Raw genomic sequence first — 25,327 nt, forward strand, 5'->3', positions numbered from 1 at the left:
GTCTCTAATTAAAAGAACTCATATTGTAGGAAAGGAATGTGTCGATTTTGTCAAGTAACCAAGGCGATAGACTGACAGCTGCTACACTTAAATATTAAATTCAATGGTGTAGTCACCAGGAAGTGACTGAGAACCTAAATTCTCTACTGATAGTTTGATAGTGGATTTTTTTTAACATAAATGAGCCCAAGAATTAGCAAAGATTTGGTGCAGTTTATGTTTGCTAATGTTATGAATAAGACACTTACTGCTTGACCTCAAGTAAACTGTATATTCAGCTTTGTAATTCCATTATAAAAAAATAACCTGTTTCCCCTCTCCAGGATATTCCTCCCAAATAATGCAGATCTTGGCTGTTAATTTCATCAACCTCTATGGGAACAAGCCAAAGACATATGAGACAATAGATTCCTACTCCAGGATATTCCTCCCAAATACTGCAGATCTTGGCTGCTAATCTCATCAACCTTTATGGGATGACACATGAGACAACAGATGCTATAACCTGCAACAAACGATTTGCTGGAGGAACTCAGCAGGTCAAGCAACATCTGTGCATGAAAATGAACTGTCAACATTTCATGTTAAAAATTCTGCAACAGGACTCAAAGCAGCGCTGATACAGGTTTTTGACTGAAAGTATCAACTGAGCCTTTTCCTCCAACAGATAAAGATTAAAGATTAGCTTTATTTGTCATATATACATCGAAGCATACAGTGGGATGTGTCATTTGCGTCAAATCAGGAGTGTACTGGGCAGCCTGTAAGTGTTTCCATGCTTCCAGCACCAACATAGCTCACTAACAGTAACTGTATGTCTTTGGAAGGAATTTGGAGGAAATCCACACAGTTATGGGGGAAATGTACAGGTTCCTTACAGACAATGGTGGGAATCGAACCTCTGATCTTACAGCTTGCTCTTAAAGTGATTGTGCTAACCATTTTATGCTACTGTGCCACTGCCCAAGCCAGCAAGGTTTCTCCAGCAGATTGTTTTTGCATGGGAATAAACTGTCTCTGTAAAGTTATGGTGAAGCCAGAATTGATGGATCAAATAACATTTTTTTTAAAATAACATGTTCTGTTAGCCCTGCAGAGAAATGTGCCAGTGAAACAACAATATGCAACTGAGACTAGAAGAGGTTGAACCAGAATAAGGAGACCTTACATTTGCCCAGTCATAGTTCAGTTCCAGAAAACACAATAAAATACAGCCACTATGTGCCAGATAATCTATAGAACATCATACAGTCATTAGGAATATCAACAACACAAAAGTGGGTCAATGGTAGTTTTATGCTCCGCATATGTCTTGCTTCCCCTTCATTAATTCTGTGTGGGAACCTTCTTCATTAACCTTACCTCAAATGCTTTCAATTTTTACATTTATCAAAGAGGCTAATAGCTACAATTATCTAAATTTTGGATCACTAAAGGCCAAGTTTTTTATATGAAAGAAGTTTAATGAAAATCAGACTGAATGATTTCAATGTGTACGAGGTCTGAGACTTACTTTGTTTCATAAATTTAATTGCAATGTAGATAATTCATGAAATATGCAGCAAAGCTCAAAAGCTACAACAATAAGAGTAATTAAAAAGCCACTAAATTAAAATGTTGCAAACTATTGATGGCAGCCTCCCCTATGTTTGCATCTGGAATGATTGGATGTGCAATAGTTGTAATTGTTAAATAACTGCACCTGTTAATGAGTCACAAAGAGCTGGTTAATTAATACAGAGGAGAGCCAGTCTTTCATTTGAGATTTATTGCAAATGTTTCAAACTGTACAGGCTGCAATTGAATAATATGCCACCTGGATGTAGGCAAAATAAGAGCTTTCTTAGAAAAATACACCTTCTACTGATGTATTTAAGCCTGATGAATGCATTAGGGGAACAGAGTAGACAGTAACAAAGAAATCTTTGTATTTATTAGATCCTTGCCTGACAATTTCACAGCAACTCAAAGTGCCTTTACTGCCAGAAGGCCTCTTCTGAAGCAGGGTGACTGCTGCTGAAGCCCAATGCACTCAGTGGCTGCTTTATCAGGTACAACTGTACAGCTGTACGTTAATGCAAATATCTTATCAACCAATCATATGGCAGCAACTCAATACATAAAAGCATGCAGACATTGTCACGGTGTTCAGACCAAACATCAGGAAGGGGAAAGTATTGTAATAGCAGTGATTGTTGGTATTGGACAGGGTATTTTGAGTATTTCATAAATTGCTGATACCTTGGGATTTGCACCCACAACAGTCTCTAAGGTTTACAGAGAATTGTTTGAAAAACAAAATAACATCCAGTGAGCAGCAGTTCTGTGGGTATCAGTGCCTTGTTAAGGAGTGGAGTCAGAGGAGTATTGTTAGACTGGTTCCAGCTGACAGGAAAGCTTCAGTAACACAAACAACCATGTGTTACAACAAAGGTTCAAAGATTAATTTATTTTCAAAGAATACAACTCTGAAATTCTTCTTCTCCAGATAGCCATGAAGCCAAGGGAAAAAAAAAGAATGGCAGCACAATCGTCAACTCTCAAATCCCTACTCCCCACACAGAAAAAAAACAAAAATCAGAACAGGCACATCAACCCCCAAATTGTCATCCCCCACACACAAAATAATAAGGATTGGATGAAAAACACAGAATATAAAAAAAACTATAAGCCTGAAAAAAGATTATATTCCAAGGCCATATCCAAAATGCAGAAAACCTGGGTAACATTCTCTGGGCACAGAGGCTGGCCTTTCTCTCTGTAGCAGAGCAATCCCACCAGCGAACTAAAGGCAGGCTCCCCTCTCCATAGCAGAGTGACCCACTGGCAATCAAAAGGCAGGTAGCTGGCATCACCTTCTGCATTTGCCTCAACGTTTCAATCTCTCTTGTCACTTTAATTGGTGAACAATAGAAGCTTTAATTAGCAAAATGGAGTCGAACAAGGGTGCGCAGCCTTCTCACCACAGGTTTGCACACACTGCCTCTGCCTTCCAGAACCCTCTTAGAGACTGCTGAGTGCTGGAACAATCTCCAAACTACACATTACAGGCTCCAATAGTTCCAGAGTCACATTCAAGACTAAAATCTCATGTGAAAGAAATAAAAGAAATAAAATATATGATTCCACAATGGTGTGTAGAAAAGCATCTCTTAGTACACATGTCAAACCTTGAAGCGGAGGGGTTACTGAAGTGGAACAGCACACTGGGTCCCACTCCTGTATCGAATAAAGGACACTGAGTGTACATAAATAGGAAACTTCCAAATGTTAATAATCCAGATAACCTTTACCTACCAGTGCAATAGGGTCAACTTCATGTTTTTCTTTGAAGTAAGACTATGATTCTTCGATATCAATCTGTGAGACAAGCAAGACCTTGATTTGTCTCGTTCAAAAGAAGGCACCCCAACAGTGATGAAATAAGATGGGGAATAGTAAATGCAGGTAATAAACACTAAGCTAGATCCAACAGGCTTTTTTTCTGATCTGTCACAGTTCCTGTAGATTTAGACCCTAATTATAAATATAGATGAACTTGATGGACAAGCTAGGGTTTCCTGCACATTATTATATTTACAGGTACATCAGACACAACAAAGTAACTAGCCCATATCACCCAATTACACCTTTGTTACTTATGAACTACTAACCCACAGGTCTTTGGAATGTGGAGGAAACACCTGAGGTCAAAGAGCAAACGTGCAAACTCCTTGCAGACAGTGGCACCAATCAATTACAGCTGTTCTTTTATTCAGAGTAGAATAAGGATGCAGCAAATCGTTTGCCAATACAATTGCTAAAAGGGAATCAAAGGTGGTAAATTTTGAAAAAAGTTTGCTTGAGCACTTACTTATCTTTAATCTCATAGGCTACTTGTTTGCATCCTAACTGATATAATATATATAATAATGCATCCCAACTTATATGTATACACATGCAGTATGCTATATAATACATCTTCTATATAGATATCCACAACATAGCAAATATTAAAATTGTCCCAGTCAGGTCTAAAGATTTCATTGGTGTGTAAGATTTCTTACTCTTGTGGAATAACGTCTTCCCTGACAATGTTGGTAGGGGATGACTCTGCCTGGCATTTGAGATTTGTGGCTATGAAACCATCTCAAGTTCTGGGGCCTCCTCTGTGGTGATTGTGGTAACTCTGACAGTGCAAGGTGTGGTTTTGGCAGCTCTGGATACCTTTCTTCTGAACATGTTGGCAGCCCAAGCAGTACATGGCAAGCTTCACTGGATGATGTGGATCATAATGTATGAGCACAATGTCTAACATCACCATTTATTTCACCTTTTGGAAAGCCACCTCACATTACTTTGTCTATTGCCATTTCTTCCTGGTCTGTTGTAATGCATTCAAAGGGTGGAGCACAGTGGCTAGGTTTGGCAGGAAGCAGTTATAGAATTGACAAATTCTAAAAAGGACCACTACTGTGACACATCCTATGGAATTGGGGCATCTACCACTGCTTGAATTTTTTCAGTACACATGTGTAATTCTTGTGTGTCGATGATCTGACCACAATAAGTGATGCTTGGGTTAAAAAATTTACATTTGTTGAATTGTTCTCTGAATCTATAATCTTCTAATCTTCTTCTGATCAGCCCTGGCTGGGTCACCTGGAGGAGGTTGTATGATGTTGAAAGACCCGAAACACCCGATGATTCCAGGAACACGACTGAAGATGTGTCCAGAAGCATCAGTAGCTGTATGTACACAGTCTTAAGATTTTGGAGATGTTCCTTGTTATCCTTATCGGTGATGATGATGTCATCCAGATAGCACTGAATGCCTGGACAGTCCTGTAGCACCTGGACTGAGTACAGATGCAGCTACTGCTCTAAAAATCAGCCAACTATAGTGATAAAGCCAGTGTTTGTCATGAGAACCACCTTAGTCTCTTCTTCCATCTCCACCTGTAAGTTTTCAGCTAAGTCCACTTTGCTGAAGTGTTTCCCTTCAGAAAGAGTTGCAAAGATATCCTCTATCTTGGAAAGAGGCTATTGATCTACTTTCAGTACTGGGTTGATGGTGACTTTAAAATCATCACACACCCTGACAGACCCATTCTCCTTGGTTACTGGGACCAATGCCGTTGCATAGGGGCTCCACTCAACCTTGGAAAGAATTATTTCAGCCTCCATACAGTCTAACACTCTAGCTACTTTATCACGGATGGTATAAAGAACCAGACAGGCCCTGTGTAACTTGGGTGTGTATTTTCATTTAACATTACTTGACCGTTGATATGTTTGATTTTTTCAATGCCATTCTTGAACATTGCTGTGGCATCCAGTACCTGTCATGATTTCATTTCACTTGACTATATTGTAAGGGATGTGGCATTCAAATGGTGGATGGATCTCCAAGCAGGTTGTAGTTGTCTCACACAGTGCTGGCCCTCCTGTTTTTTTCCATGTACAAGCCCAATGAGGCTAGTTGGTTGTTATGTTTCACTGTTACAAATGTCATTCCCACAAGAATGATCTTTTCTCTGGTAAAAGTTGAATATCTGCAGGCTTCCGTTCAATATTTTTAAAATGCTGTTCAAACTCATTATGTAGAACGACTGAAACAGCCGAGTCAGGGTCCAACTCCATTTTAATTAATTTGCTGTTCACTTCTGGCGCAAGCCATATTGCTTGTCTACTGTTAGGTTTCGCTTGTAATTCTCAAGGCTACTCAGTCCTGTGTCACTCTCATCATTATCAGATTTTTCCTCACCAGCATGCAGTTAGTGCTGTTTTTGAAACTACAACTTGACTTTGTATCGTTTTATCTTCCCAATGCAGTCCGTTCATTTTTGTCTGCCCAATATGCTATTCATACATGTCCTTCTTTGTTGCATTTTCTGCAAGTTTCATATTTAAACCTGCATTGAACTGGTATATAAGAGGCTGTGCCTCAAAGGTCACATAATTTGTTCAGCCAGTCTGGTTTCTGTTTAGATGCTGTAATTTTGTTTGTGCTCACTTTCATTCCTGATTTCAACGCAATTGTGGTTCTGTCTCCTCTTTCTTTTGATACAGCAGTTTCAGCTGTTCTGACGCGTAGGCAGAGGCAGAGTCATGATAGCACTAAATTGTAACTCCTTTCCGTTTATCTACAAAAACAGCTTTATTTCTACCTTTGAAATCTCTCCTTTTCCCTTTCAGGATGGATGGGATTCTGTTGAAGAACCTGACCTGGAGTTACACAGACTTTGATTCTTTACGGTGGTGGGGCTGGCTCTCGGTAGCTCATTACTGCCACTTTTCGAAATCCTCAGGACGAGGCCTAGAAGACGAACACACACACCTTCTGGGTTGAGAAGTTTGGCGGCTCTGTGGACGGGTTAATTCTAGGCCAGTGCTGCCGATTGAAGCATCACAGGTGAGAAGGAACATCAAGAACAGCAGGTCAGCTCTCGGAGGCTCTGTACTCACCAAGTCATGCTCTCTCTCTAATCAGTGGGTGAGGGGTTGTTCCCAAGTCCTGAGTCACAGAACTCAGAAAAAAAGTGATGCAACAGGCTTTTAACACAGTAAATCAGCTAGTTGTTTTGTGAAGTCTCCCCTCTTGCTGTGAAAGGGGACACTTCTTTTTCCCTTTACTAAGGAGAGAGAGAGCCAGTGGCATGTCAAATTGTTGGGTGAACAATTAGTTTGTGTTGTACTGCAGGTCATAGTTTTTCATGGGGTCCTTGCCATTGCATGCTTGGTTGGTGGGGATGCTGATGCTTTTTTATGGAAGTGGGTGGCGTTGAGGAGGGTCATTATTTTACCGCTACTTGTGCGTGGGAGGGGAAGTGGGGGGCTTTTGGGTTCTATGATTTTTTACTCCCCTTCATTCTTTGGGACGCTCTTCTGTTTTCATGGATGTCTGTGAAGAAAATTAATTTCCAGATGTATATTGTACACATTTCTCTGATATTAAATGGAGCAATTGAAATGTAAGTTGTGCTTGTTAGGAGTCAACTGAATGCTTTCTCGTAAGATTCCACCAAACTAAACTATCTTTCGTTGCATCATTAGGCCCTTTGTTGAACTGAAAATGCTCAATTTATTTAATTCAGCCACGTATGCTGAAATGGACTCCCCTTTCTTTTGATTCCACTTATGAAACCTAAAGAGTTCTGCAATTGACAATGACATCAGTTCTAGATGTTCCTGCATTACTTTAGCAATATCAGCAAAGCTTATTTCAGCTGGTTTGGTTGGAGCAGTCAAACTCCTCAGCAGAGTGTATGCCTCTAAACCCCATATACTCTGCAAAATTGGCATTCTCTTCTCATTATCTGTTGTGGAATTGAAGGTGTCAATTTTTCCAATGTATATAGCTATTTCTGCTCTTTTTCTTAATTTATGATTATTATCATCCAGTACTTCCTGTATGTGAATACACAAATTTATTCATTTTCTGCTTTTTTTAACTATTACATTTTCTCCCCTCCTGAAAATGTTTTAACTTGGCCATTTCTCTCTGTGCTTTTTTTTTAAAAAAAAAACTAACATTGCGTTGTGCTTGAACAAGTAGTTGTCTTGGGTTGTTTAAAACTTCTTCATCATCACTGTTGTTTTGTAACTCCAAAGGAGTACTGGGTGATAATAGTCATAAATTAAACTAATTGAAAACAAAAAACATAAAGCCGAGAATACGAGTTTAACTTTGTTTTTACTTTAAGCGACTTACATATTTATCACAGGATAGCGCCCTGATGTATGTAATTCACTTTTTTTTAACATATAGCCTGAAATTAATTATTTAAACAAACCACAAATTACTCAAAGATTACTGAAATATTAAATACACAGCACTTCTCATCAATGTTTCAAATGGCCCATGATATTGAAAGGTAATCTAAGATGATTGTTGAAGCCTATAATCTGAAATGTTAAGTGTGCTTTCATACCATTACTTTATTTTCTTCACAACATAGTAAGTCATTCAGCCCGTCAAGTCTGCACCAGCTTTTGGAGTATTTCCTTCAGGTCTCTTCCGCCAGTTATTTTGCCTGTAAGCTTATCTCTTTCGAGCGCCTGTCCACTTTTGCCACCCATCTACACTAAGTGCAATTGAAAGTCATCAACTATATGCATTCTGCCAAAGCAAGTATATAGTAACATTCTGATAATCTGGAACACTTTGTTGTTTGTGTTAGACTGGCAGATATTTTTAGATTTTTGAATTTTATTCATATTCCTTGACAGGTTTTAATTAGTTTTTTTATTTGAAGATTTTACTCATGTTACTTAGATTAATTTTCAGGGGTGAACAGGGATCAGGGACTAGTGAATCCCAGACAAGTGTGGGGGAATCATTAACTCATGAGCCCGATGCAAAACCGCTGGATTCCTGAAGGATCAGATAGAAAATTATCGGAGTTTCACTACCAATGTTTTGTCAAGCATAGAGAAAAATAAAATGTGCAAATTATTTTGAGTGTGGTCTCACCAGAGCATAAATTGTAAAAAGATACTTTCATTCCTTTATTTCAAAATGTTTTGAAATGGGGGATCCCCAATGCAGATTTTCTTAATATGGTGGATCACTGTCATCGTGCAGGATGTGGAAATGCAACTCCTCAATATTTGTGGAGCTGGCATGAAACATGACATCAACATTTGTATCATGATGTTCCAAAATATTTTTGAGGAATTTTCAAAGGAACCATTGATGGTTGCGTTTCAAGATATGCCACTGATTTTGGTACCTCTCCATGGCTGTGAAATCAGAGTTTTGTATGCTCATGGCTCTGCGCACAGAAGTTTGGTTAGGGTCCAGAGAACATGACTTCAAAATATGACTTGTTAGCTTCCAAGGTGCAGACTGGATCCTGTGCAGGATGTGTCAATATTTGCTTCCAGGGAAAGCAAACCAACTTGGTAAGCAAAATGCTTCATAATTTCTGGTAATTGTAGATCTATCTTGATATGTTGTGACTGTATGACTAGCCAGTGTGTTGGTTCATGAAATACTTTCAATTTCTCAATATTGATGATGAGCTCTACACATTTGACTGCATAGGAAAAGAGTTGAAGATGATCAATCTTATTTCTATTTTACAATAGCACAATCATCAGAGCAGTCATGTTTAATGATTGATGACCTGTTGGTGTCCTGCTGGGCAATATTGAAAATCATTGGTGTACAACTGAAGGAGTGAGGATCTATAAAAGTGCAATAGGGATTTTGATTGTTACGTTTGTTTCTTGATCGCTAGGATTTAGTGTTTGAATGATGAGACTAGATTGAATTAATCAGTATGTGAAGCTAATAGTTTAATTTTTGGGGAATGAGATTTGTGGATAACCTCAGCAATGTGCAAAACTTTTCCAGCATTCCACAATCTGATCAAGGGCATTGACTAGAAACCTTAACTCTTACCCTCCTCACAACATAGAGTTTCCTCCAGGTGCCCAGGTTGCCTCCCACATTCCAAAGATGTAAAGATTAGTCGGTTAATTGATCACATGGGTGTAAAGGGGCAGTACAGGCTCATTGGACCAGAAGGACCTGTCACCTACTGTATCTGTAGAATAAAAAAAGAATTTTTTTAGGTCCTGATGAAGGGTCTTGGTCCAAAGAGCTGACTATTTATTCCCTCCATAGATGCTGCCTGACCTACTAAGTTCCTATAACATTTTGTTGCCCAAGATTTCCAGAATCTGCAGAATCTCTTGTGTCTAAGAAAACCTGCTGTTTTCAGCTCTCACCTTTCCCTGCCAGAATTGGCATTTTTTAAGCTTCAAATTTCTGTGTGTCAGCATCACCGGATCTTTCCGGGGCCCAAAACATTGATGCAATCATGGCAAAGGCACCCGAGTGACATTTTCACGGTGAAATTAAACACAAAGTCAACAGTGAACACAAAATATCAGCGAACAGCAAATGCACGTGTACGAGCACTGAGTCACAACTGACGTCTGGCGGCCTCTGCTAGAGCTGCCACGTCACACCTGAGTGGGGTCAGCTATTGGCGTGCCAAACAAGCCTTGTTACGACACGCTCCACACTCCACGAAAAAAATTTTGGTTTTCGGAGCTTTTCTGATTTCAGAATTTCAGATAAGGGATTGTGGACTTGTATTCCCAAAATGGCTGTGATAACCCCATTTGGCCTTTTTGAGTTTCTTCACATGCTGTTTGGGCTGAAAAATGCAGCTCAGACTTTCTGATGGCTGTCGGACTCTGTATTAAAAGACTTAGATTTTCTTTTTGTTTATCTGGATGATGACACTTGTCACCTGTGCAGTCAAACCCAAGCACATATCTCATCTTTACACATTTTTTGACCACCTAAGCCAACGCGGGTTGATTATTAACCCTGTTAAATGCAAATTTGGGTTGTTAACCATTGATTTTCTCAGCCATCGCATCTCCACAAAACTACTCCTATCAAAAGTAGCCGTTGTTATGGATTTGCCTAGCTGCTATTATGTGTTTTAGGTATAATGAATTTCTTTTTTTAAATTTATTTTTTATTGAATTTCATCATCAAGCAAACATTTCCATAAAATGTATTTCAGAAACTGTACATATATATCATATAATCATATTTGTCACAAATCTCCACAAAATCTTTATCTGAGGTATACATTTATAGAAGGGAGAGTAAAGAAAGAACAATCGAAAGAAGAAAACTATGTACAGAGTAGGGAGTGATTTTTTTTACAACATATTCATTGACTTGTGAGAATAAAATCAGTCCTATGAGGTGTTATGTAGTTAAACCATGTTTCCAGTATGAATAAAATTGTTCCAACTTATGATTAACAGATGCTGTTATCTTCTCCATTTTGTAAATATGCATTATAATTTCCATCCATACATTTAAAGTTGGGCTCTCCTGTGTTAACCATTTCCTGGTAAGGGTCTTTTTACTAGCCACCAGCAGTACATTCATTAAATATTTATCTCTTTTCAACCATTCTTGAGGTGTATACCCAAAATATATGGTCTTACTCTCTAAGGGTATTTCACATTTAAAGATGTCTTGTAGGGCATTATGTATCCCACTCCAAATGTCCTTGATAACGGGGCATTTCCAGAAAATATGATGATGGTTTGCATTTTGATTTCCACAATTTCTCCAGCAAACAGGGGGATTACTATCATAATGGGATTTCTGAGAGGGTGTAATAAAATATCTTAAGAAGTTTTTCCACTTGAACTCCCTCCATTTCTGTGAACTGGTATACTTCCATTGATACCTCCATATTATTGTCCAGTCTTCCTCAGATATTATTATCCCTCCTTCTTTCTCCTATTTTGTTTTCTCCCATTATGAAGTCGAATCTGTTTTAAGATTTGACAAACCCTTATACACACTTGAAATTATTCTACGACTGTTGTCTGAATTATATGCTTTTCTAAATAGATCTATCAGACATGTACTTGCTTTGGTTACATTTTTAACCATCCTATTAACATACTGTCGCATCTGTAAATACTGGTGTAGGTCTTGTTTTTCTAATCAGTGTTTCTCTTTGAGCATTTCAAAACTGAACAGTGTTCCTTCTTTCATTATATTGCAAATAGCTGTTATTTCTTTAGCTGTCCAGTCCTTAAATCTAGCATTCAGTTTACTTGGCGTAAAATTCGAATCATATGCACACCATTTAAGAATTGCATTGTCTCTCTCTAGTTTATATTCTTTTATAATAGTTTTGCATATTTTAAGAGTCCATTTCACTCACAGGTTATCAGTAGTATTTATGTAACTTTGTAGGTTGTTACCAGCCAAAATTGTTTGTATGGGGATGGAGAGTATCCTCTCCTCAATGTTTTTCCATTGAGCGTTATATGATGCGTTGCACCAGCATATCACAGCTCTCAACTGTGCTGCAAAATAATAATCTCTAAGAGAAGGTAGGCCCCATCCCCCCTTTTTCTTGGCTAATTGCAAAGTTTTGAGATCAACCCTAGGCCTTTTACCTTGCCATATATATCTTGATAGTATCTTGTTCCATTCATTGAATTGATTTTGGTTAATCTCTATTGGTAGGGTCTGAAAGAGATATAATAGTCTGGGCAGTATATTCATTTTAAAATAAATTCAATCTTTGAACTGAGACCAAGAAAAGGAATTAGGTTCCATCTTGTTATATCTTCCTTAATTTTTATATACGTAAGCTGATAACTGCATTCTGATAATTTTGCCAAATTTTTTGGCATAATGATGCCCAAATATTTGACAGACTCTGTTTACCATGCCCAAGGATATCTACTTTCAATTTCTCTTGGTGGGCTATAGTTATATGAAAGTAGTTGGGTTTTATCTATGTTGATCTTGTATCCTGATAATTGGCCATATTGGTCAAAGGACTGCATCAATTTAGGTAAAGAGTATGTTGGTTGCCCTAGATAGATCAAAATGTCATCCGCGTAACAGGCCAATTTATGCTCTGTCCGTTTAATAGTAATTCCCCTGATATCTTCATTTTGTCTGATGTATTGAGCTAATGGTTCCAGATATAATGTGAAGAGTAACGGTGACCATGCACAACCCTGTCTCGTGCCCCTTTCTAGGGTAGAACTATTAGGTAAATATCCATTGATTTTAATCCTGGCAGTAGGATTGTCGTATATTGCCTGTGTAGTTTTAATAATTGTGTCATGTAGACCAAATCTATGTAAAACTCTGTATAGAAAATTCCAATTAACTGAATCAAATGCCTTTTGAGTGTCCACGGTTATCACTATTGCTTCAATTTCATTTTTTTTTAATATGATCCGTATATTGTCTTGTGTTTGGCGTTGTTGTATAAAACCTGTCTGATCTTTATGGATCAGTGTGGTTAGAAACTCTTCTACTCGTTTGGCCATAATGGAGGTAAATATTCTATAGTCCACATTAAGAACAGATATTGGTCTAGATGACCCACATTCCATTTTATCCTTGCTGCCTTTCGGTATAGCTGTGATTACTGCCTCCTTCCAGCTGGGTGGCATTTGCATCTTTCTTAGAGCCCAGTTTAGGAGGACCCCCACAAAAGCTACAAAGAATCTAAGGAAAAGATACCCCCAGGGGTGCCCGAGAGGGGGGGGAGGATGAGCACCCCAGTCGGATGGACACAACGACATCAGTCCCAGGCAATGAACAAACAACGATGAGGAAGCAGTGCGCATGTGGCAAAATCTGCAAGAACGATCGCGGCTTGAAGATCCACCAAGCGAGGATGAAGTGTTTGGTGGGAGCAGGAGCAGCACAATGCGCAGGTGTCCAACCTGGTGAGACGAAGGAGAGGCCAGGCCCGGAGTCACCCTATAGTGCCCGGAACCTCCAAGTATTGCAAACTAATCCCTCGAACATGAAGTCTAACAGGAGGCGGATCAAATGGCCTGCAGCTAACATGACTTCACTGTGGAAGCAGTTTGATGAATATGTTAACCAAATTCTGGAGGCAACGGCAAAGGGAGGGGTTGATAGGAAGTTGCAAGCCATGACAACAATTATTGTCGGTATTGCAGCTGAACAGTTCGGAGAAGTGGAGAAGGAAGGCCCCAAAACATCTTACTCGAAGAACCAAAGTGCATTGAGGATCCACAACATCAGGCAGGAGATGAAAGCGCTGAAGTCCCAATACAAGGAGGCAGGAGAAGAGGAGCGCATTGGCTTGGCCCAGCTGATGTGCATACTACGAAAGAAGATCAGAGTCCTCCGCCAGACAGAGTGGCATCGGAGGCGGCGTCGTGAAAGGGCCCGAAAACGTGCTGCCTTTATCCCCAACCCCTTCAAGTTCACCAAGGAGTTGCTGGGGGAAAAGCACAGTGGGAAACTGGCCTGTTCACAGGAAGACATAGACCAACATCTGAAGAAGATATATAATCATCCTGAAAGAGAGCAGGAGTTGGGAGAGTGCGACATCCTAATAGACCCACCTGAACCGGATGTGCAGTTCAACATGTCAGAGCTGCAACTAATGGAAGTCAGAGAGGTTGTCCGCAAAGCAAGGGCAAGATTGGCTCCAGGACCAAGCAACAACTCGTACAAAGTGTACAAGAACTGCCCCAAACTCCTGCTGCGTCTGTGGAAGATCCTGAGAATCTTCTGGAGAAGGGGGAAGATCCCAGAACAGTGGAGAGTGGCTGAAGGGGTGTGGATCCCAAAGGAGGAAAATGCCACCCAGATAGATCAGTTTCGCATCATCTCCCTGCTGTGTGTCGAGGCGAAGATCTTCTTCAGTGTCATTTCTAACCGGCTGTGCACCTACCTAGCAAAGAACACCTATATTGATACATCAGTCCAGAAGGGTGGCATTTCAGGGACGCTGGGCTGTCTGGAGCACATCGGTGTGGTGACACAGCTCATCAGGGAGGCCAGAGAGAACAAGGGCAACTTGTCCATGTTGTGGCTCGACCTGGCAAATGAATATGGCTCCATTCCGCACAAGCTGGTGCAGCTCACACTGACCAAATATCACGTCCCCAGCAGAATCAGAGACCTTATCACTGATTATTACAGCAACTTCAGGATGAGGGTCTCTTCAGGAGGAATTACATCAACCTGGCACAAGGTGGAGATCGGCATCATCACAGGATGCACAATCTCGTGACACTGTTCTCCCTAGCCATGAACATGCTCACTAAGTCTGCTGAACCAGAGTGCAGAGGGCCCATAATGAATTCCGCTCAACGGCAACCACCTATCAGGGTATTCATGGATGACCTCACAGTCACCACAGAATCAGTTCCAGGCTGCCGGAGGATTCTGCAAGGGCTCGAAAAGCTGGTGGAGTGGGCCCAGATGCGTTTCAAACCTGCCAAATCAAGATCGATGGTGCTGAGGAAAGGGAAGGTGGAGAACAAGTTCCAGTTCAGCATCGCAGGCACAGCCATCCCAACCATCACAGAAAATCCAGTCAAGAGCTTAGGCAAAGTTTTTGACAGCTCTTTAAGGGACACAACATCCATTCAGGCAACCAGCGCCGAGTTGGATGGCTGGCTGAAATCTGTGGACAAGTCTGGCCTACCTGGGAAGTTTAAAGCCTGGGTGTATCAGCATGGCATTCTTCCCAGAATCCTGTGGCCCCTCCTCGTCTATGCAGTTCTGATCTCGACAGTCAAAACCTTAGAGAGGAGGGTTAGCAACCACCTCAGGAGAAGGCTGGGGCTGCCAAAGAGCCTGAGCAGCATCGCACATAGTCTATGGACACCACAACAAACTGCAACTGCCCTTCAAATCCTTGGAGGAAGAATTCAAGGTAACAAGAGCCAGAGAAGTGCTACAGTATAGGGACTCAAGTGACCCGAAGGTGGCTAGAGCAGGGATCCAAGTAAGTACTGGCAGGAAGTGGAGGGCAGAGGAAGCTGTTCAGGAGGCAGAGGTGAGGCTGCGTCACAGGAGGCTGGTGAGAGAGGTCACACGAGGCTGAGCTGGGCTAGGGATCCTTTCCAACTCCCCAAATGGACACCAGAGGGAAGGAAAGGCGTCGTCTAGTTCAGGAGGAGGTGAGAGCAGTAGTGGAGGAGATGAGAGCCTGCAAGCTGGTGAGAATGAAGCAACAGGGAGCTTGGACAAGATGGGAGAATGCGGTTGAGAGGAAAGTGACCTGGGCTGATCTTTGGAAAGCCGAACCACACCGCATCCAATTTCTCATCCAGGCAGTGTACGATGTGCTTCCAAGCCCATCAAACCTGCACACATGGGCCAAGGCAGAGTCATCTGCGTGCCCACTGTGCTCCAAGCGAGGAACCCTGGAGCACATCCTCAGCGACTGTGCAAGGGCACTTGGTGAGGGACGATACAGGTGGAGGCATGATCATGTCTTGAAGACCATTGCTGAAGACGTGAGCACAGGAGTTGAGTGGGCGAAGCAGTCCCGACCCTCCAAGCAGACCATTGCCTTTGTCAGAGCTGGGGAGCAGCCAATACCTGCCAAAAGAACATCTACAGGCATTCTGACCTCTGCAAGGGGCAGGCAGCTGCTGGTGGACCTCGAAGGGCAGCTGAAGTTCCCTAACCATATCACAGCCACCACCCTGCGACCAAACATTGTCCTAGTGTCTGAGTCAACTAAGCAAGTGGTGCTGCTGGAGCTGACAGTCCCAGGGGAAGATAGCTTGGAAGAGGCCTTTGAAAGGAAGCTCTCCAAGTACGCAGGACTGGTCAGCAATTGTCAGCAGGCTGGATGGAGAGTGAGGTCTCCCAGTGGAGGTTGGTTGTAGGGGATTCCTAGCCCGTTCTTTAGTTAGAGCCGTCAGCATTTTGGGCATCGAGGGAGAGAGGAAGAGGAGAGCCATTCGCAGTACCACCGATGCGGCAGAGAGGGCCTCAAGATGGCTGCGGCTCAAAAGAGGGGAGCCATGGAGACATAAGTAGCTAGCCATCTGGACACAAGCTGGGGTCTGATCAGCCCCGGCTGGGTCACCTGGAGGAGGTTGTATGATGTTGAAAGACCCGAAACACCCGATGATTCCAGGAACATCACTGAAGATGTGTCCAGAAGCATCAATAGATGTATGTATACAGTGTGGGGAGCAAAACAGGAATTAACTCACTTCTAAACTCTTTATACCACTCTGCCATATATCCATCTGATCCTGGTGACTTGCTTAATTTAAGCCTACTAATTGCAGTTTTTAGTTCAGTTTCAGTTATGTCAGCAGTCATCGTTCTATTTTGTTCCTTGCTTAAAATTGGTAATTCTAAATAATTCAAGAAGGTGTCAATTTGGGTTATGCTTCCCCCTGGAACTTTGGAATATAGAGTTTCGTAAAAGATTTCAAAAGCGTCTTGAATTTCACTTAGCTTATTTTTTTTATCACTTTTGTTCTTTGATCCCTTATTCTATGAATTGTCTTTTCTGCTATTTTTTTTTCAGTTTCCACGCCAGTATTTTCATAGATTTAGATCCACTTTCATAGTGTCTCTGTTTCAGAAACATTAAATTTTTTCTAATTTCTTGTGTAGCTGAACTATTAATTTCATTCCCAATTTTTAAAATTTGCTCTAGTTTATCCAGTGCCAAACTCAATTTGTGTTTTTTTTTTCTAGTTCCTTCAGCTTATTTTGTAATTCCTCTAATGTTTTATTCCTTATTTTTTTCTTATATAAAGATATCACTATAATTTTCCCTCTTAAGACAGCCTTCAGAGTATCCCTTAGAATACGGGGTGAAACCTCTCCATTATCATTGAATTCTAAGTGAAGACCAATTTCTTTTTTTAATTTGTTCCTTAAAATAGGGATCATTGAGTAGACTTGAATTTAATTTCCAAATACTGTTCTTTGGTTGTAGGTCAAAATCAACAGATAAATATATAGGTGCATGGTCACTTACATCTATTGTCCCAATTCCACAGGTGTTTATTTTGTCTTTATCTTTTCCAAATGTAATGAAATCGTCTATTCTTGTATATACAGAATGGGGGGCAGAATAATGACAGTAATCCCTTCTGTCGGGGAAAAGCTCCCTCCATAAATCAGTTAGACCAACATCCTTAAAAAGAGTGTTAACTTTCTTATGTAAGGACTTTGTTTCATAAGTTTTTCTATTGGAAGAGTCTAACTTTGGTTGTAATTTTAAATTTAAGTCTCCCCCACATATCAAGAGACCTTCTGTTTCCGTTACCATAATATTAGTAATTTTCTGGAAGAAACTAATATCACTTCCTGTGGGTGCACATATATTCAATAAAGTAATTGGATTTCTGTCTATATTCCCCCTTACCAGAATATATCTGCCCTCCTTATCTCCCATTTTGAATACTTTTTCAAAATTTAGCTTGCTTGAGATGAGAATAGCAACTCCTCTTCTACGTCCTGATTTATATGAGGAGAAAAACAAATTAGTGAAGCCCATTCTCTTTAATTTTCCATGCTCATTATCACTTCAGTGAGTTTCCTGTAAATATACTACATGGGCTTGTTCTTTTTTCATTTTTGATAGAATTTTACTGCGCTTGACTGGATTCAACAGCCCATTGACATTAAAAGAAATGAATTTCACTTTGTCCTTAGCCATGTGTATTTATCTGTTAGTATATCATTGAAATTTGCAGAATATAACTTAATCAATCTACTCCCTGAACAAGTAAGAGCCAAGAAACGTGAATAACAAAAAACGGGTAACAAAGATGTGATTCCAAGGCTGGGGTCTCTACATGACCCTGGGTTGAGCTAGAAGAAACGTCTAGCCGTGGGGGATAGCCCCTCCTAACTCTAAGTTGAGGGCCCCTGCTGCAGTACCTATGAAAGTAAGTAAAAAAATCTATGTCCAATACACAGGAATGATTTCCCTGTGTATTCCTGCCATGTATATATTCTCATTTAGGTGGGGAAAAAGGAGTGAATTAATGTATTTTTAAAAATTGAGTAATATAAAAATCCACATTATAATACATATTTCTCGAGATAGGTATATCTCCATCTATTTTTGCTTCCGTTTAGTTTATCAGCACTTTTAAGGTTAGCCAAACCTTATGGCTCTTCTGGAGGAGATGAGGGCTGTCCTCGGAGAACTGACAGTCTCTTTCTAATATCTTTCTCTTGTCCTGCTCCCGTCCCCTGCTTTGTCAGTTCTCTAACTATTTCCCAAGCAGATTGGGATAACTGCTCAGCCAGACTTTCCCTTGGTTTGACCATGCTAATGGACAGCCCTCTGTTCTTCATGTCTGCAGTCACCTCTTCCACCGTCTGATATAGTCGTATCTCTTCTGGGTAAAGTACCCTCAGTTTAGCAGGTTACGAGGTTTGGAATTTAAACTTTTCTTGCTTTAATATTTATTTTGCTTCGGAATATTCCTCCTATTTCTGTAGGACTGCCGGGGGGTAATCTTGACAATCTGTCTCCCTCTGCGGAGGATTAATTAATGCATCTTTTTTTTCTTCCTCACCTTTGATTTGTTTTCTGTTTCCTTTCTTTTTTTAAAAAAAAGTTAGTATTTAGTTTGTAAAAGTAGAACTTTATATTTTGAGGGTTTTTACCTTGATCTTGTAGTGTAGGTACACCCTATATTGTTAAATGATAGCAACATACATCAAAGTTGCTGGTGAACGCAGCAGGCCAGGCAGCATCTATAGGAAGAGGCGCAGTCGACGTTTCAGGCCGAGACCCTTCGTCAGGACTAACTGAAGGAAGAGTGAGTAAGGGATTTGAAAGCTGGAGGGGGAGGGGGAGATGCAAAATGATAGGAGAAGACAGGAGAGGGAGGGATGGAGCCGAGAGCTGGACAGGTGATAGGCAGAAGGGGATACGAGAGGATCATGGGACAGGAGGTCCGGGAAGAAAGACGGGGGGGGGGGTGACCCAGAGGATGGGCAAGAGGTATATTCAGAGGGACAGAGGGAGAAAAAGGAGAGTGAGAGAAAGAATGTGTGCATTAAAAAGAGTAACAGATGGGGTACGAGGGGGAGGTGGGGCCTAGCGGAAGTTAGAGAAGTCAATGTTCATGCCATCAGGTTGGAGGCTACCCAGACGGAATATAAGGTGTTGTTCCTCCAACCTGAGTGTGGCTTCATCTTTACAGTAGAGGAGGCCGTGGATAGACATGTCAGAATGGGAATGGGATGTGGAATTAAAATGTGTGGCCACTGGGAGATCCTGCTTTCTCTGGCGGACAGAGCGTAGATGTTCAGCAAAGCGGTCTCCCAGTCTGCGTCGGGTCTCACCAATATATAAAAGGCCACATCGGGAGCACCGGACGCAGTATATCACCCCAATCGACTCACAGGTGAAGTGATGCCTCACCTGGAAGGACTGTTTGGGGCCCTGAATGGTGGTAAGGGAGGAAGTGTAAGGGTATGTGTAGCACTTGTTCCGCTTACACGGATAAGTGCCAGGAGGGAGATCAGTGGGGAGGGATGGGGGGGACGAATGGACAAGGGAGTTGTGTAGGGAGCGATCCCTGCGGAATGCAGAGAGAGGCGGGGAGGGAAAGATATGCTTAGTGGTGGGATCCCGTTGGAGGTGGCGGAAGTTACGGAGAATAATATGTTGGACCCGGAGGCTGGTGGGGTGGTAGGTGAGGTGGTAGGTAGGTAGGTGGTAGGTTAAATGATAGTATGCTTTTCTGTTAGTGATCTTGTATATCTCACTTTTAATATTTTTTCCTCGAGAGTTATTTAGTTACAATTTTAATGCTTGTTTTCCTTTTCTTTTTGAAATGTTACTGGAGTATTATATTTTAAGATGGTGGTTTGTTTTCTTCTTCTTCCTAGAATTCTCTCTTTTTTTTTGCGTCACTTCCGATCATTTATATACAAAAAATCAATAACATGATCTGGCGCTTGATCTTTTTTTTAAGTATGAGTAAGAAGTAACTATTTTATGTTTGTAATTGTTGAAAGCTTTTCCTTATCGTTATAGCAATTTTTTTTACTTCTTTGAATATGGGTGGTATTTCTTATGATAAACATATTTCTTTTGGGTTGCCTTCTGGAAATATGGGGTTAGAATTAGCTGTAGATTTAGCACTGGCCACTTTCTGGCTTTTTTTCTGGGTTTTGTGGGAGGATGGTGGCATTCTAGTTCTTATTTTTGATTTATTTTTTCTTTTTAAACTACCAAAATGTCTGAAACGCCTTGCTCTTGAATTGAAGTAATCTAAGTATTATTGAGCACAGCTTACTTTCTCTGTCTCCGGAGGGCCGCAGGACGAGCTCACGATGCGCCCTCTCAATTTCAATCTCCATAGTCAAGGGAACCTCCAGCGCTTCTCGCAGCAACTTTTCTACAAATTCCGTCATCGACAATCCCTCCGCTCTTCCGAAAACGTTATAAATCCTGATATTTTTCCATTGCGATTTTCCCTCCTGGTCAAGCAATTTACTTTCCTGTTGATTCAATATTTTTATTATCTTACTTAATACCTGTTCCACGTTTTGCACGCGATCTTCCACCTTCTCAATTCGAGTCTCTGCCACCGCTATTCTTTGATTGATGTTGGCGAGCTCTGACTTGATATCATTGAGTTTTTGTTTTATATCTTTTTGGACTTCCCTTATCTCTTCCAGAATCTTTATCATATTTGCCGCTTCACCTGACCCGAGGCCCAGCGTCAGCCTCACCACCACACGCACGTGGAGGAGAGCCACGCGTTGCACCTCTCTCTTCTATAGGTTCCTCAGTGATGCTTTTTTTAATCTCCATTCTTGCCCCCCTCATCAATTCAGATATTTTCGAAAGATCTTATATTTGATGGATTAACGGGGTAAAATATGCATTTTTCCAGAGGAGCTATTGATTTCAGCTGCCATTCTGAAGGATGACGTCACCGGAACCTCGGTATAATGAATTTCTATCACCACTTCATGCTGCAAGCTGCTGAGCTTATCCTTCTCCTGGGTAGTGTGCTTAAAGGCAGTACCTCAAGTCAGTAGACATGACCAAAGCATTTGATGATACCAAACAAATTCTTTTCACTCGACCCTACTGGCACACCCACTCCATAATGTACACATAGCCATTACTACTGACGCTTCAGACTATTCTGTGGGTTGATCGAAGGAGTGTGGCAGCTGCTCACCTTCTTCAATTGGCAGCTCTGTACCCCCGAAAGGAAGTACAGCACATTTGACCATAAAGATCTCGATCTCTATCTGGCTGTTCGCCATTTTCATTTTCTTCCAGGGGGTTGCCGTTTCACAGCATTAGTTGGCCATAAACCCCTCGTGCACATGATGGCCAAAATATCAGACCACCTGGACTATGTATGAGAGTTCACAACCGATATACAACATATCATGGGGAAAATTAATGCTATGGCTGATTGCTTCTCATGGCCTGCCATTGAGGCCATACACATAGGGGTTGGCTATGCTCGCATGGCAGCTGAGCAAGATACTGACCCAGAAGACCAGGCTTACCAAGCAGCAGTCATGGGCCTGAGGCTGGCTTGCAATAAGTTTGGGGAAGCTGGGGTTTCTCTCCTCTGCAATGGTTCAACCAGTTGCCTTCACCTCATTGTGCCTGCAGATTGGAGGTGGACTGTTTTTAACTCTCCACATGGATTCTCTCATCCAGGGCAGGAGGCCTCACAATAACCGACTGCACTAAAGTTAGTGTAGAACGGCCCGTGAAAGGTTGTGCGTGATTGGAGTGCAGCCTGTGGGGAGTGCCTGCGGGCAAAAAAATTAACCGTAATATCCAGGCACCACTGCCACCTTTGGAAGCCCCTGAGCGACGGTTTGAACATGCCAATGTGAACCTTGTTGGTTCTCTTCACCCCTCCTGCGGGTTTACTCGCCTCCTTACCGTGGTTGATTGTATCACCAGGGGGCCAGAGATCACCCCTCCAGCATTGACGACATCCACGGACATAGCTCGGCCATTCATCAACATTGATCAGTTTGGCATTCCACCTGATATTTTATCTCTGACTTCTAGGCTGTGATGGCCCAGAACTTCGCTACATCACACCACCCCGTACCTATCAACCGCAGTCCAAGGACCTATGCAAGTGGTTTCGCTGCTCCTTAAAGGCTGCTCTGAGGGTTTCCCTAACCAATGAGTGTTGGCATGATTGTCTCCCGTGGGTTCTGCTGGGGCTCAGAACAGATCCAAAAGAGGCCCTGCAGTAGTCAATGGCTGAGCTGATATACAAGCAGACGTTAGGCGTGCCAGGTGATTTTATTCTTGAAGCCATGACCACTTTGTCAGCCTCTCAACAGTGTTCCACCCTCCTCAGTAAATTCAATTCCTTTGCAACTATTCCTACCTCCCACGATGGCGGTTAGGACTCTTGGGTTCCTGTTGACTGACATTCCACCTCATTCATTTTCCGCCGCCATGATGCTCACCGATATCCCCTTAGGTAACACTCACAACACACTGGAGGAACTCAGCAGGTCAGGCAGCATCCGTGGAAAAGATCGGTTGACGTTTCAGGCCGGAACCCTTCGTCAGGATCCTCTTAGGTCCCCTTTTAACGGCCTGTTCTGCATTTTGGAATGGAGAGAAACTACTTTTATTATAGATAAGAGGGGTAAACCTGAATGTGTTTTGGTAGATCGCCTTCAACCGGCCCACCAAGATTTGAAGTATTCCGCTGCCGTGTCCCTGCCGTCACGACATGACCATGAGCACGCCAACGTATCTCCAGACAGGCCAGAGGCACCTGCTGTTCTACCATCCATTGAACAGAGGACCCGAGCCAGTCAGCTTGTCGAGCTCCAGGCAAGCTCATAATGCCAGTTTTAGTAAATTCTGGGGGAGCCTAGAGTAATGTAATGGGTGGAAATGTACATAATTCACAAACGCTGGCATTGAGTTGAAGTTCACTTTAAGAGGCTCATCTGATGTGATGATGTAATTACCTAAAGAACTTTTACTGCACCTTGTGTTCAGTTTTTTGGAATTCAATAAATGAGTTTCTATATTTTTGTTCATAAACATAAAACTCCTCACATTGTTTTATTTGTGAAAACCTATAGCATGTCAACTTTCCATGGATGTACAGTGTCACTGTCTGGTATAGAGACTGCAATACACAGCGTCACAAGGGGCTACAGAGGGTTGTAGACCTATCCAGCTCCATTATGGGCACAGTCCTTCCCACTATTAAGGACGCAGGTTAACGTAATTGGGAGAAATGTACTTCACAACCACTGACATTGAGTTAGGGTTTCTAAGAGGCTGGTTTGACATGATGACCTCATGACGTAAAAAGGGTTTTTTTATGAGCATTGGTTGGAGTTCAATAAAATATGTTGTGGGTTTCGTTAAACAAACTCAATATTCTAGAAGTAGATTCTTCCCCTCTGCCTTCAGATTTCTGATCGAACCATGAACATAAATACGACCTCATTATTCCTCTTTAGAACTATGTATTTATTTGTAACTGACAGTGATTTTTATGTCTTGCCCTGTACTGCTGTCACAAAACAGCTAATTTCACAACATATGTCAGTGTTGATAAAGCTGAATTTGATTCTGATTTTACAGGAAGGACATTTTGAAGAATCTAATAACCTCTAGGTGAGTGACTTCACCTCCAGTAATGAAAGTAGCTGCTTTGTATCCACATTGAATGAGTTTGCCAAGAAATGAATTGCATAGCTGTCACATTGGGATTTCTTTTGAGGAATTTAAAGTGATCTCACTGCAACTTATAATATTTTGAAACACTCTCCAGGAAGCTTTGTTCTTCAGTAAAGAATTTAGATTCGGGGAATGTTGTTTCAGAACAAACAGCCAGTCATTTAGAAGTGCATTGCAAGCAAGTGAACTTCTCTGTTCTAAGAGTGGGGAATTCAGAGCTAATCTATTGACAGTTATCATTTATCTTATTCTGATGTGTAAGGAGACATAAAGCTGGAGTGGGAAATTGCAATTAAGTTTCAACAATGGTTTTACATGGCTTGTAGAAATGAGGGATGAGATTACTAATACATATATGATTCTGATTTGGCTGCTGGTGTAGATATTTTCATCTTAGAATTCACATTTGTCCACATTACATCTTTGTGGGTAGACATGTAATGTGAGCAAATTGCATTACATGTGCATATTGGGTGTTTCTATTTCCCTTTAACCTTTATCACAGCAATATCTTGCCATTTTTTCTGCATCTATTGCTCTACTATTTGAAAGTGACCATGATCTTAGCAGATTCAACATCCTGGAGAATTTGATATCCCTTCCAAGGCTTGCCACTTAGTTGCTTGATGAGTATCTTTCGATTGCTTTTTTCCACCCCTCCAAAAATTCTCACAGTATCTCTGACACAAGTAATATTGAGCAGTTGCTTAATTTCAGATTCAGATTAATGTAGTCATACTCAACAGGGTACAATGATATGTAAAACTCACAAAGTAAACAGTATACACTGCAAAAAAAACAGTAAATATCACAAACACAAAGCAGTAGAATGTTGCAAATTATGCCTGTGCAAGCTACAGCAGTCTAGAAATGAATGCTGAAGTGACAATACCAGAAGTAGAATTAAAGGTTCAAGAAGTTCAAAGTTCAAAGTAAATCATCGATGTGTGTATAGTACGTATGTCACCGCATACTACCATGAGGTTCATTTTCTCGCAGGCATTTGCAGTGGAATGAAGAAATACAATAGAATTAATGAAAACTGCACGGAGTTTGGCAAACAACCAATGTACAATAGAAGACAAACTGCAAGTACACTAAATAAATAAACAAATAAGCAAATAAATAGTACTGAAAATGAGTTGTAGAGTCCTTGAAAGTGAGTCCGCAGGCTGTGGAATCATTTCAGTGTTAATGTGAGTGAAGTTTTCCTTGCTGGTTCAGGAGTCTGATGATTGAGGGATCATAAATATCCCACACCACCAGGTGCAGGAACAGTAATTAAGAATTTTTTTAAAACTTTTTTTTTAGAATTTATTTAAATCTTATGTAACTCTCGCTTT

Source organism: Mobula hypostoma, chromosome 2, assembly GCF_963921235.1.
Source record: "Mobula hypostoma chromosome 2, sMobHyp1.1, whole genome shotgun sequence".
NCBI lineage: Eukaryota > Metazoa > Chordata > Chondrichthyes > Myliobatiformes > Myliobatidae > Mobula > Mobula hypostoma.